The following is a 13,184-nucleotide window of genomic DNA, read 5'->3' as shown; positions in this document are numbered from 1 at the left end:
ATTCATAGTTATGCACCTATTTATAGAGGCCTCACATCTCCTTATCAACTATGAACTCCTTTAAAAAGGTCTCATTCTATATTCTGTGTCAGAATACAAGTCCTACCTCACACTGTACATGTTAAAGGAAAAGGTTAACTACTGTATCTAGCCACAAGAGGGCAGAGTTGGGCCACTGTTAGTGCAATCACCCTACAATTAGCAACAAAGATTTCAGAATTGAGGCATTTCTCCCTAGAAATTGTTTGTTATTTATTTAAAGTAACAATGGATATTTGTTACATGTGATTTGGACTGTATACACCTGCTAACTGGGGAGATGACTCTAAAACTACAAAATTTTAAAATTGACAACCAAGTAGAGTATGTATGATCAAAGTTTGTTAATTCCCCCCAACCCCCACCCCCGCCGCCTCACACACACAAACACACAGGAAAAAAATTCTAAAAATATCCACCAGGTTGTAGCAGTTCTCATGACCTTGGGTGATGGAGTGGACTGCTTTTTTCCTTCCATGTTGCCTCTTTCTGGATTTTATACAGCCAATCCATATTCATTATGTGACCAAAGGATGTAAGGGTCTTAGCTTCCTGTCCCATTGCTGTGATGAAATACCAGGGCAAAGGCAACTAAATAGAGAAAGGCTGGTTTGGCTCACTGTTCCAGATTACGGCACATCACTTTGGAGATGTCGAGGTGAAGCAGTAGTCACAGAGCAATGACTTCATGTACGCGTGTGTGCTGTCTGTCGCTCAGCTGGTTGTCTCTATACAGTCGAGGATGCCCCTGCCCAAGGAATTGTGCCACTCACAGTGGGTGGGTCTTCCTACCTCGAAAACATAACTAAGATGCCACAGACATGCTCACAGGCATAGCCTGAACAGTCCCTCACGGAGACTACCTTCCCTGGTCATTCCAAATTGTGTCAAGTTGATTATTAACACTAACCATTGCAGGTATTTATGTTGGAAACTCTCTAAGTGGTGTTTTATTTCTTTTGCCATCTTATCTTCAATCCCAAGTCTGATAAACTTAAAAGTAAATACAACATCTGGAGTAGTTTCTGATAGAACAAAGCAGAGATTCCCATACTCTCTTGGTATGTAGTATCTTTACTGTGTCAGTAATTTGTATGATAGCCCTGGAATGGGACAAATGCTAACAGTTATATTTGCTAAGTCAATGAATTAATCATCTCTGTCCTAACTTATGTAACTATGTCCTGCTTGAAAAATTAGTACATATAAAGTTTCAATGCACTATTTTTATTCCATTTGTCACTAATTACAATTACTTATCAGGCATTGAGAAATCAACAAGAACACTACTGCTCTCTCTTTTTTAATGACTCAAGGAATTTTAATATACTTAATATCCACGTAACCACTGTGCCAATCAAAAATACAGTAAACTCCCCCATGTCTCCTCCATTACTGTTTCTTATTCCAATGAATTTTACAAGGAACTCTATCTATGCTTATCAGGCACCCAATGAAAACCCAGCATCCCAAAGATTTGACGTCATGGAGAGGCATGCAGCACAACCTCACTTTGAAACTATGAACCACTCAGGCCGATAGTTCATGGACATCCCCACGGAGATGCTGAGTGCCGCTGATTCCCTCCAACATTGGAGAAGCCTCTCAGCTACCCTGAGTGTTTACTGTGCTGCCTGCAGTGCCTTGATACAGCGTGGGAACCCACTAGTACAGAAGGTAAAGCTAGTCTCCCTGAATACAAAGTATCAAGTGCCTACTGCTAACACAGCCTTGAAGATATGGAATACCTGTGAACTACAAACTGGTTTTCTCTGACTCAAAACCTTTCCTTAGAGAAAAAAGAAGGACACCATGGAAAGGCAAGCTGAGGGAAGTGATATCTATGAGTCATTACATTGCATGTCTCTGTCCCACCTTCCCCCTTTCGCCTTTTCCTAATTTATCCTTCTATCCATTCAAAGTTATGACCCAACAGTAGCCCCCAATCAGTATGTGTCTGAGAAGCAAGTAAATTCCTCCTCTGTGCAATCCAGGCCTGGATTTCCAGCCAGTCTAGCTGACTTTTCAACCTCCGGACAGAAATACCTGAGGCTTTGCCAAGACCTGGACTGCACAGGGCCCCAGCATGGAACTGCTGCCCCTAAGATAGCTCTTCTCCCTACAGAATTCAGCAGGAGCTCCGCCAGGAATCACTGCCTAGCTCCTCCCACTAAGTCCCACTCAAGTGCACAACTGCAGCTACCAAGGCCACTTCAAAATGGAATTTAGAACTTATGGACTCAATTTGACATTTTGGTTTAGCGAGAGGGTTTGTAATTTTTCTATCAACTCAGACCTAATTAACACAGATCCAAGAGGGATCTCCATCATATGTGGAAGGCCAATCCAGGCAGGGGCTGGAAAGTTTGATTATAGGGAGGCAGAAGCCTGGGTACCTATGGGCAGGTGAATGAATAATAAGTAATGAATGGTTTATCTACAGAGTAGAGCATGGTCCAGCCTTAAAAAGAAGGTTCTGGTATATAGCACAGCTGAACCTCGATGACATCATGCTAAAATCAGCAAGGTGCAAAAGCATACGTGTTTGTGAGGTTCATATAAGATGTGCAGATTAGTCAAAGTTATGCAGAAAAAGAGAAGGGCCATGACTGGTGGGAGGAGGCTGCAGAAGTTACAGGCTAATGAGGTCAGAGTTGTGGCTTTGCAAAATGGAGTCTTTGTGATGGAGTCCTGGTAGTGACTGTTGCTCGACACTGTCAGTTTCCTTATTACCACTGAACACCTAAAAATGGTGTAAATGATACTTTTATGTCAAGTCTACTTTGTTAGCTTTTTAAAAATCACAAGAATGACTTTTTGATATGGAGAGCCTTTGCTTTTACTAAAATCATGTCCACGAGAGCTTACCCAGTCCTGGAGACCAGTTCATCTGGATGATCCAGTGCTAAATGACATACATGATGTTTCTAAACGGAAGGACCCTGTTTTAAAGAAACAGTGTCCAGATAGGAATAGTAGTCGAGCACCAAGAATAAATAGAAAGAGGGCCTCTACTTTCTCTGGGTCTTTAAAAGAGTAGTGTGTATCTGTTGGAAGGAAGACATTCCAGTAATGTTCCAACTCCTCAAAGACACTTGTGAGATCCTCATTCATCTTCCTTTCAAAGTGGATACTGAACTCTCCATAGACTATAAATCCATGGTGACCTGGAGCCTAGAACAGCCACAGGAAGAAAACTGGCAGATCCCAACCTTGACGCCTAAAGCTAGCCTCCTGGGCTTGTCCTTCTGGTGGGAGGTGTCCTGGGTACAGCTGTGGAGGAGCACAGGCATCAGATGCAGAGCAGAGCACCAGGGTTTCTCCTTCCAGGAGGCCTGGTCTGTGGGTACATTTCCAAAATGTGTCTTAAGAAATGTAGCCAGAGGAGAGATGGGTTTGCATGGTCACCCCGGGAAATGCCAGAGGACACATTCTCTTTTCGAGGTTTAGGGAAATCCTGTGGTTGGACAAGCCTTTCAGCCTTGGTTTTTCCCACCTGTGAACTGGAAGCAATAACAGCACTTCCTCACCAAGTCACCAAGACAAGTTATCCGAGTTAATACCTCAGTGGTCTTAGGAGTACTGAAAGGCAGGCAGCACATCGCATGGGAGAGTGCAGTTTTCATGTTTTAACTACATATTGAGCAAATGCTAAAACACAAACACATATAAAGTTTAAGGAGCCCTGAAACAATGAAGCCTCAGACTCAGCCGAACGATGAAAACATTCATCTTTTAAATAGCTGATGAGATCTCCCTGACCCTGTTCCCCATCTCCCTCGTAAGGTAGCCCTTACCTTGTCTATAGTTCATGCTTATTTTTGTCAGTTGTCTTATTACCATGTGCCACCCTGTGTCCTAAGTGCTTTATACTAGACACTCCTTCTGATCCTCATGGTTCACCCTGTGGACAGCAGCACCACACGGATACCCGCCCACAGACACAGCTTGGAAGTGACGTGATCAGGCTGTGAACCCAGGCAGTTACCCTCCCGGGTCTGTATTTATGAAATCTAATGTTAGCAGAACCCTGACACAGCCAGGCTGGAAACACGTTTCCTGCTTCAAAGAGCAGTTATTAAACAACCACCATACGCCGGGTTGCTGGGCTGGACAGTCTAAGAAATAACTTTTTCCCTAGCTGGCTACTGGCATTTCCGAGAACATCTGGTTCTTTCAGCACTGTTATCTCTAAACACTGACTTGACATAGGGCTTTGGCTAGGGGCCCTGTAAGATCCTGAGCTGCTTCGAGCATCAGACATTTTACTTCACAACAGTAACTTCCAGGGGTTCTCAGCAGTTGTCTGTCCAGAAGGAACTATGGGAAATTCCAAAGTTTCTTCCCCTACCTCCAGCCTTGGTTTTCTCAGAGGCACACAGGGAGTCCATGTCTGCTGCCAGCAAGCAAGCCAGACTGTAGCTCTGTAGCCGGACCCACCAGGGAAAGCCTCAACTTTAACAGCATGTCACTTCCCTAATTATTCCCTGCGCCTGGAATCCAACACAAACAGAACATCTTTCGGGAGCAGCTCCCACCATGCACCAACCTTAGAGCCTCCCATGAACAGCGAATGCAGGAGGTGCTAAAGGGTCAGGGGGCTGATGTGGCTGCCTGTCCTCAAACCTGTGGGGGAGAGAGAACCCCAGCCTCTCTCTAGTCCAAAGTTCCTAGCCAGCAGAAGCTGCCCCAAGCCCCAGCTGTCTCCAAGTCCCAATTCCTGGGGTGAAAACAGAATGTTATACATGAGACCCTAAGAAAGGCCAAAAGATCAGACAGCAGTGGAGCCTGAGCCATCCAGAGGGAAAGGCAAGGGGCAAAGAACAGAGAATAGACATGTTTCCTTCAGGTTACAAACCCTTTACAGGGTTGACTAAACTCCAGCCCCAGTAGACAGTGGGGATACAGTGAGGGTGATGTTCTCCAGAAGAACAGCAAATGAAACTGACCCCTAGTCTCCAGAAACCCCCGCCCCCTCTCTCTCCCCTGTGCCCCCTCCCACTCTCTCTCCTCTCCCCCTCTCCCACTCCCCCTCACCCTCCCAATCTCTCTCCTGTCTCCCTTTCCCTCTCCCTCTCCCCTCTCCCTTTCCCTCTCCCTCCCGTCCCCCTCCCCTCCTCGCTCTCTCTCTGAGATAGGCAGTAATCAAATGATTGAGATCATTCCAAACGGTGCTGTAAATGGTGCTTGATGAGGTCAGGGAAATGGGTCTGTGAGCTGAGATCGGAATAAGGAGGTAACAAGAGAGAGAAGCAAGGGAAGGGCGGAGGAAGCAGAAGTACGAGACCTGGAAGCCTCGGGTTAAATGCTGACCAAGGGTTTAGGAAACATTTTATGAAGACTTAATGGTCTCAAAATTCTAGTACATAGTAGGGTGAGAGATATTTTCTTAAGATTGTAACGATCAAAGTGCTAAATAGATGTTTCCTCTTGGCTTTAGGCAAGGGTGCAATGGAAATGTATGTGGCTATATGCAGAACTTATATTTATACATCTCATAAGTCTCTTTTCGAAAGCCTTTCATGTCCTGTCTCCTTTCAACTTTTATGATATAGGCTAAAAGCCTGATAGGATCTTTGACTTCCAGTCAGATCTGTATTGTGAGATCGTTCCCTCAGAACTTTAAGAAGATGTCCCTTCTGTGGGGTTGTAATTAAGCCCCCTAGTTCCAAAATTAGAAAAGAAAATGCAAAGTACCTCTAATTGCAACTAGTTACATATGTGCCTGTGGTAAGGAGGTGGGAGTATAGGAAGGGTGGTTACTTGGTTTTTTCAATATGCCTTTTTTTTGTATGATTAGAACTGGAAAGGGGGAGGGGATACATCATGCATAATTGTGCAGTCTCCTCATCTTCAAGGTTTACTTCAATGAATGAGTGCTTAACTGCTGCTTAGATCTCAGTTCTAACATCACTATAATCTACACTCAGTCTAGGCTACAAATAAAGTTGAAAAGTGCACCAGCCTTTTGCAGCCCCTCACTCTGTGAGTCTGCACATGTTGAGTCCCGGTGCAAGTCAGTGGACAAAATTTCTCGAGGATGCTTCAGGCCGCTGGCCATATTTCTCCCTAGGCACTTATTAAAACCAGGTGTGTGGGAGGCGGGCCTTCAGGGACACAAAAGCCTTCATGTTACCCCAAAGCTCCCCCTTCCGGTGTGTTTCCTAGAGGCCATCCCTGAGCTGAGTCTGGGAGAAGCAGACAGCTACTCTGGCTGTGTTATTCGAGGGCAGGACGACAAACAGGGGCGACGATTGAGGCTGCCCGGAGTGGAGGTGGGGGTGACACAAGGGGGAGTGTTCCCTAGTGTGTGCACAGGGCAAGGCCCTAGAGCCACAGCGCTTGCCAGAGCGGAAGACAAAGTGCAGACGGGAAGCCACCGAGCCGAACCTGAACCCCAACCCCAACCCCAGCGGGTCCCGGGCGAGTGGGGGACACGACAGGAGACGACTCCCTAGCTAGTTCACACAATGGCTCTGCAGCGCGGTGGGGGGCTGCAATGCTTACCGTCAGCAGCACCGTGTTGCTCAAGACTCCTGAGGACAGGGGCGGGACCGGGTGAGGTCAGGTTGCAGGTGACGTGGCAGCCTGGGCTGCCTTGCCTTGCCTTCTTCTCAATGGCCGGCTGGGATTCCCAGCAGATTTCTTCTGCTTGGGTCAAAGAGTAAAGTCCTCCTGTGTTTGGTTTTTGTTTTTCCCTAACTTCAGGTTATAAAAGCCCTTTCCCAGGTCTATGTAACCTTCTACCCTGATAGCCCTTGCTTTCTGAAGGAGGCTTATGATTTCCCAGTGTCCTCAGAAAAAAGACAGCAGGGCAATCAAGATTAGAAAGCTCCGTCAAATGTCTGACAAAAGAGTTCACCCGAGGGTCGCCAGGTATCTTCTGGATTTGATGCTCTAACTTCTGAATAAAAGCTGTTCTCGGCCTTTATGCCCCTGTCTAGTGAAAAGTAACCAGAGAGAACTTCAGACTCACAAAACCTTGGCGATCGGGGACAAAACTCAGTCCAAACCAGATTCTCAAGCTGTGGTCCATGGAACACCTAAGGCATTAGGTATCAACCGAGGAGTTCTCAAAATAGGGTCAGAGTCTAAAACCTACCCAAAAGCTGGTGTTCTGAATTAAGACTGAGGAAATTCACATTTCATCACACTTGCTTTGTGAAATTTCACTGTACTTTGAAAAATCACTAGACCTGGCTGGGGATTTGATGTTGTTGAAATAGAACCTATTTTTCTTTGTGGAGTCCTCCCAGAAGCTTCTCAGTGATGTAAAAACATCTTTAAAACAAAACTCATGGAGGGAAACACTGTTAAGTTTGACTCCCAAATTAATGTGCCTCATTTCAAAGAGTCATGCATTCTTTTATACAAAATGATGTCCAAGCAGTACCTCCCACTGTATAATACCCTAAGTGCTTCTTCATGGTTACATAGGTGGATTGTGTGTATACTTTCCACTAATCTTGAGCTGTTTGTCATCCTGAGCCAGACACCCCCTCTCCTGTACATTTTTCCTCTCCTTTCCTCTGGCCTCAGTCATCAGAGCTTTTGTAAGTGTAATGTGGTATGCTTACTCCGGGAATATGTAACTTCCAAACTACACAGAACAATCTGGTGAGCTTTTTAAACTAATCCACAAAGAATTCCAGTATCCCCTGGGTACCTGTACAGAATGCTTGGTTCATGGAACATCTAAGAATTGATGAATTTCTTAAAATTAGTTAAGCAGCAAATATTTTACCATGAATGTTTCACCAAAACAAAGAAACACGCTGGAGGAGAAGGGATTTCACTACCTGTGAGAGCGGAGCACGAGAGAGGCAGCTTAGGGTTGGAAAGGATAAAGCCTAGGTCACTACCAGGCAGAAGGAATGCTTAGGACAATGGTGAGAGGAGATCCCCAGGGCAGCTGTGCAGCAGGGCAACTGAGCAGCCTTCCCAGATGAGTGCAGTGACAGTCTGGGGTAACACAAAAGCAGAGTGGGTTTGCTTTATTGAGAAGCTCTGAAGACAACGGAGAGGGACCATGGAAATAAATGAACAATTGCATACAAATCCAAGCAAGTAACCAGAACCTAAGCATGGTATTCCTGGGCAGTCTTAGAGCTGTGATAGGGAAAGCCGTCTTGGACATCATTAACACCGCACAGCTCAGCAATGATAATGTCATGGTAGTGGAAATGGTAACTACTGATCCAACCAAATTTACAACAGAATTCCACCATGAAGGGACACGGGGCACAGAAAGGGTAATGGGAGTGAATATGCTCAAAATACACTACGTACATGAATGGAAATGTAAGGAAACCTAAAAAATAAGTGATTAATATACACCAGTAAATTTTTAAAAAGAAAGGGGGCTGGCAAAATGGCTCAGCAGACAAGGAAAGGTGTTTGTGCAATTCCAGGAATCCAGGACTGAAGAGAGAGCACCAGCTTCTGCAAACTGCCCTCTACTCTCCACGAATGCACCATGGTGCACGTACACACACACACACACACACACACACTAACTAAAGTGCAATTAAAAGCCTAGAAAAGAAGATAACATAAGCACTGAACACCAAGGTGAGCAGGTGAGACCCATGGCTGAACTTTGTGTCTCTTAACGGAAATTCTTAGACAAAACTCATGGAGGGAAAAGACGTGGATTGGATAGATATATTATTTTAAAATGACAAAAATTTTGAGATTTAAAAGCCAATGCCTCCTGGAAGCAGGAAGTTGAATAGAAAGTTCTGATCCTGTTACCTTCCAGAACAATCTGATTTCTACCATGTGGATGCATGCTCTGGTATTTTATTTTTTTAAAACGTTTTTAAAACATGCTCTTACAACTAACCCCAAAACAATCTACTTCAGTCTCCATTCCTTCAGTCAACTGATTCTCTGCATGACTTACTCTCTTAAGCTCTTACTCTCCACATTCCAGGAGGCAGCTCATTGGCCAACGCTTACATCACTTATCTATAGAAATGCAATTCAAATCGTGCAAAGGAAAACCAAAACTCTTCCAGCTCGTTGAGTGGGGACCGTTTTAGAGCTTACCACAGGACCTTACAACCCAAAAGACATGAGACATTTGGATTTGCAGTCCTGCTTCTAGCTCCTGTCGGTGCATGCCACAGCTGTTGGGAGGTCATCAGGGAGCCCCCAACACAAAGTTCCATCCAAGCAGAAGCTGCGAAGATTAATTCTAATTTGTATAAAATCTATCAGTCAGGGTTCTTCCATGCAAATGACAGATACTCTGCCCAAGCAAGCCAAGCCGATGGTAGAACTTACAGGTGCACCTACCTCAGCCAGCCCATTGATCTAGGTTCAGGCAAAGATTGGTCCTGGGCCTAAAAGAGTCATGGAGTTCTCTCCGTCTGTGACGCCCTACAGTTCTGCTCCTTCTCCCAGCTTTACAACCAAGAGTGGTAATGAGGTAGGTGGGTGCACCACACAGCTATATATCACAGCTCCAAGGGGACATACTGACAGGCCCTTGTGGTCTCAGGTGAGTGGGTACTGTTACTGGTAAGGCTAGAGTCAGCTTCCAGAAAGGGGAAGATGGAGGAGAGACTGCTAGACTGCCAAAAATAATACCTACTACATCCCACTACAATTGTACATACCAAATACACTCCAGAGAGATTTATGAGAGCCCAGGCCAATTGGCAAAGTGAGCGAAATGCCTCATAAATGCTAACGCTCCGTGAAATGTTGGTTGTGAGTCAGTACCAAAAACTAAGTCTGCACAGCCCAGCCTGGCCAAACTGCCGAGGACTCCCGCAGCTCTGCTTCAGTTGCTGAAGTTTTCATTTTCTTCCCGCAGCTTCATTTGTCACCGTTTCCCCAGCTGTTGGCCTCTTTCTTCTAACGGAGTCTGCTTCCAACTGCAGTAAAAACTTGGCTTATGCGAGTTTTCAAAGGAAGTCAGAGAGGAGAGAAAAAAATGGATCAAAGTTGTAATAACTCAGAACTAAACACAGTGTGTGTGTGTGTGTGTGTGTGTGCGTGTTCATGTATGTGTCTCTCTGTGTGTCTATCTGTGTGTCTGTGTCTCTGTGTGTGTGTCTATGTCTGTGTCTCTGTATATGTGTCTCTGTTTCTCTGTGAGTGTGTGTGCATGTGTGTGTGTGTCTGTCTGTGTGTGTGCATGTGTCTGTCTGTCTCTCTGTGTATGTCTGTATCTATGTGTGTGCATGTTTTTGTGCATGTGTGTGCATCTCTGTGAGTGTGTGTGCATGTGTGTTTGTCTCTGTGTGTGTGCTGTATGGGCATCTCCTCTCTCTCTCTCTCTCTGTCTCTGTCTCTGTCTCTGTCTCTCTCTCTCTCTCTCTCTCTCTCTCTCTCTCTCTCTGTCTCTCTGTCTCTGTCTCTCTCTCTCTTTTCCTCTGTGTGTGTGTTTGTGTGTGTATGAGTATACGTGCATATCTGTGTTGTGTGGCTGTCTCTGTGTGTGTTTGTGTATGTATGTGTGCGTGTGTGTGTCTGTCTCTGTGTGTGTGTGCATCTCTCTCTGTGTGTCTGTGTGTGTTTGTGTGTGTGTGAATGTGTATGTATATGTGTGTGCCTCTGTGTGTGTGTGTGTGTGTGTATGTGTGCATGTGATCAGATTGTTCTCGGCATCCTTCACTTGAAGATCACCCTAATCTACTGAGTCATTTTTTTTGGCCTCCCTGTACTGGTCTTCATAAAAGCCAGAGATATTTTGCTGAGATTCACTGCAATTTATTGAGTGATACTGTATTTGTAATGTACTTTGAGAGTAAGTTTAGAGCCCTAAGGATTAGGCAATTAATTAGTAGGGAAATATTTTTCTGCCATCTAGAAAAAAAAACCCTTCTGATTAATTGATGGTCTATTTGGAATTTCTAATTTTTCTAAAGCCTCTTTTAGACATCTGAGTTTTAATTAAGTGGAAAGGCTTCAGCTAGTGCTGAAAATAGGAAGCAGGCTGATTCCCAAGGTTGCTTTTGGTAAGCTTCTCCATGATGTCGACACTTACAGAATACTGCACTGAGCATGTATTTAAAGATAGCGTCGGGGCTTGGGAAGTCGTTCAGTCGGTAAGGTGCTTGCTGCCCAAGCCTGAGGATCTGAGCTCAGATCCCCAAAACCACATAAAGATCTGGATGCTGTGACAGCTGCCTCTAACCCTAGCTCTGGGGATATAGAGACAGGAGGATGCCTGGAGCTTGTTGGGCAGCTAGTTTAGCCAAGTCAATGAGCTCTGGGTTCAGTAAAAGACCATGTCTCCCAAAAAAAAAAAAAAAAGGTGGACAGCAATAGAGAAAAACACATGGCTTCCGGTGCTCCCTAGGGCACCTGCACACACACAAACTCAGACAGGTACATAGCACACACAAATGTAACACAGATTGTGGTTGTTTGGATGTTCCCCACAGGCTTTGGTATTGAACACTTGGTGCCAAGTTGGTGATGCAGTTTGGGGTGACGTAGGAGATGTGGTCTTGCTGAAGGAAGTAGTCACTGGGGGAGGACTATGACATCTTATAGCGCACCCCACTTCCTGTTCTCTCTCCCCTCCCTCTCCTCCCTTCCCTCACGCTCCCCTCCCCTTCCCTCACGCTCCCCTCCCCTTCCCTTGCATTTGAAAATATAATCTCTCAGTTTCCCACTCCTGCCACCATGTATGCTTCCCTACCAAAATAAGTTTCTTCTGTAAGTCTCTTCTGGTCACAGCATTTTATCATAATAATAGTATTAATAAGTGGATAAAGTCTATTCTTTATGAGTCTGAAGTTTCTAAGAAAAATCCTTAAAGTCACTCTGTAAAGTGTCTTCAATAGACATTAGCAAAGTCTTAACCCACTGGCTTCTAAACCTTTAGCACACTATTATCAAAGCATGGTCATATTGGACTACCTCACAAGGCCATTCTCAGGTTCGAGGTATACATTTTTCCCAGCATCCTCTGCAGCCAGCAACCGCCATAGTATCCAGGCTAATAGCTAAAGGAGATTGATGTGTAAACCTTTCGGAAGAATCATCCCCGCTTTCATGAGCTGTGTGGTGTGTAGGAAGAGAGCTAGCTTGTTTCTAGCCTCCATGCCTCCTTCCTGTTTGGACCTCATTTGAACAGGTCATGTCTGCATCTCCTGTGGTCATTTGTGACTGTTTCTGCGATTCTGAGTATAAGAAACCAGGTATCCAGAAACCATTGCACCAACTGGAATGGTCTGTCTTCACTTTTCCTATGGGATTAATAAGCTCACTCATTACAGCCACTGGGCATTCTCCTACTTTGAGCCAAAGGCACATGTTACATGTAAGTAATTCAAGTATATGAATTATGTGTCCAGTAAGCATGCCACACTCCCCCTCCTGAGCACTCAGATTTTCATTCAGATATCCTGATGTATCCCATGCAACCAGTGGAAACATATCCTTCCCATATTTTCAGAGACAATCACTTTGTTGGCTTAATACAGTCAATAAATTCTACTTCCCTGACTTTGAATTCAGATTGGGTTATCTCCAACCTAAGTTGTCCAGCAAAAGTAATTCTTCAGATTTTTGTATGAAAGCTTACAAAGTTTCTCTCACATTTTTTAAGGTTTTACTTTTCAATGTTTGTGTGTGTGTGTGTGTGTGTGTGTGTGTGTACACATGTGTACACACTTACTGTGATTGTGGAGGTCAGAGAAAGCATTGGACTCCTGGGAGCTGGAGTTACAAGCAGCTGTGAGCCACCTGGGTCCCAGGAATAAAACTCAGGTCCTCTGGAAGAGCATCGAGCACTTTTAACCACTGAGCCTTCTCTCCAGACCCTCTCTCACTATTTGATGGTGTAAATATGAAACCTAGAACCGTTGTTGCCATTTTCCACCAGCAGGCAGGTCAGCCTTTAGACACCGGCCACACCACGAAAGCTAGTTAGATAGGTGGCAATGCAAGTCTGATAACATCGATGAAGTATTAGATCAGCCTAGCTTTGTACTTGCAGTTGACTGAGCCCATCGATTGCTTTTATTTTTTTTTCTCTTTCTCTTTTTGTGTTTGGTGTATTTATATGCATGTGGTTTTTTGTTTTTGTTTGGTTTGTTTTTTGTTTTTTGGTTTTTTTTCTTGGATGTTTTATTTACATTTCATATGTTATCCCCTTACCCCATTCCCCACCCTCCTGCCCA

The 13,184-nt window shown here is 44.7% G+C and overlaps 1 protein-coding gene across 2 annotated transcripts in view; it reads right to left on the bottom strand.

Moving 5' to 3' along the window:
- LOC114620862 overlaps positions 1 to 6,643 on the bottom strand; it is a 154,104-nt gene extending 147,461 nt beyond the window's left edge. For both annotated transcript variants that reach the window (XM_028767029.1, XM_028767030.1), the window contains exon 1: positions 6,547 to 6,643. The gene's annotated coding sequence lies outside the window, so the exon portion shown is untranslated. The remainder of the gene's footprint in view (positions 1 to 6,546) is intronic.
- Positions 6,644 to 13,184: the final 6,541 nt, after the last annotated feature.

The sequence above is a fragment of the Grammomys surdaster genome, unplaced genomic scaffold (assembly GCF_004785775.1).
Source record: "Grammomys surdaster isolate TR1022 unplaced genomic scaffold, NIH_TR_1.0 170, whole genome shotgun sequence".
Classification (NCBI taxonomy): Eukaryota; Metazoa; Chordata; class Mammalia; order Rodentia; family Muridae; genus Grammomys; species Grammomys surdaster.
Note: the sequence above shows the minus strand (reverse complement) of the source record. Positions and strands in the feature narration are given on the sequence as shown.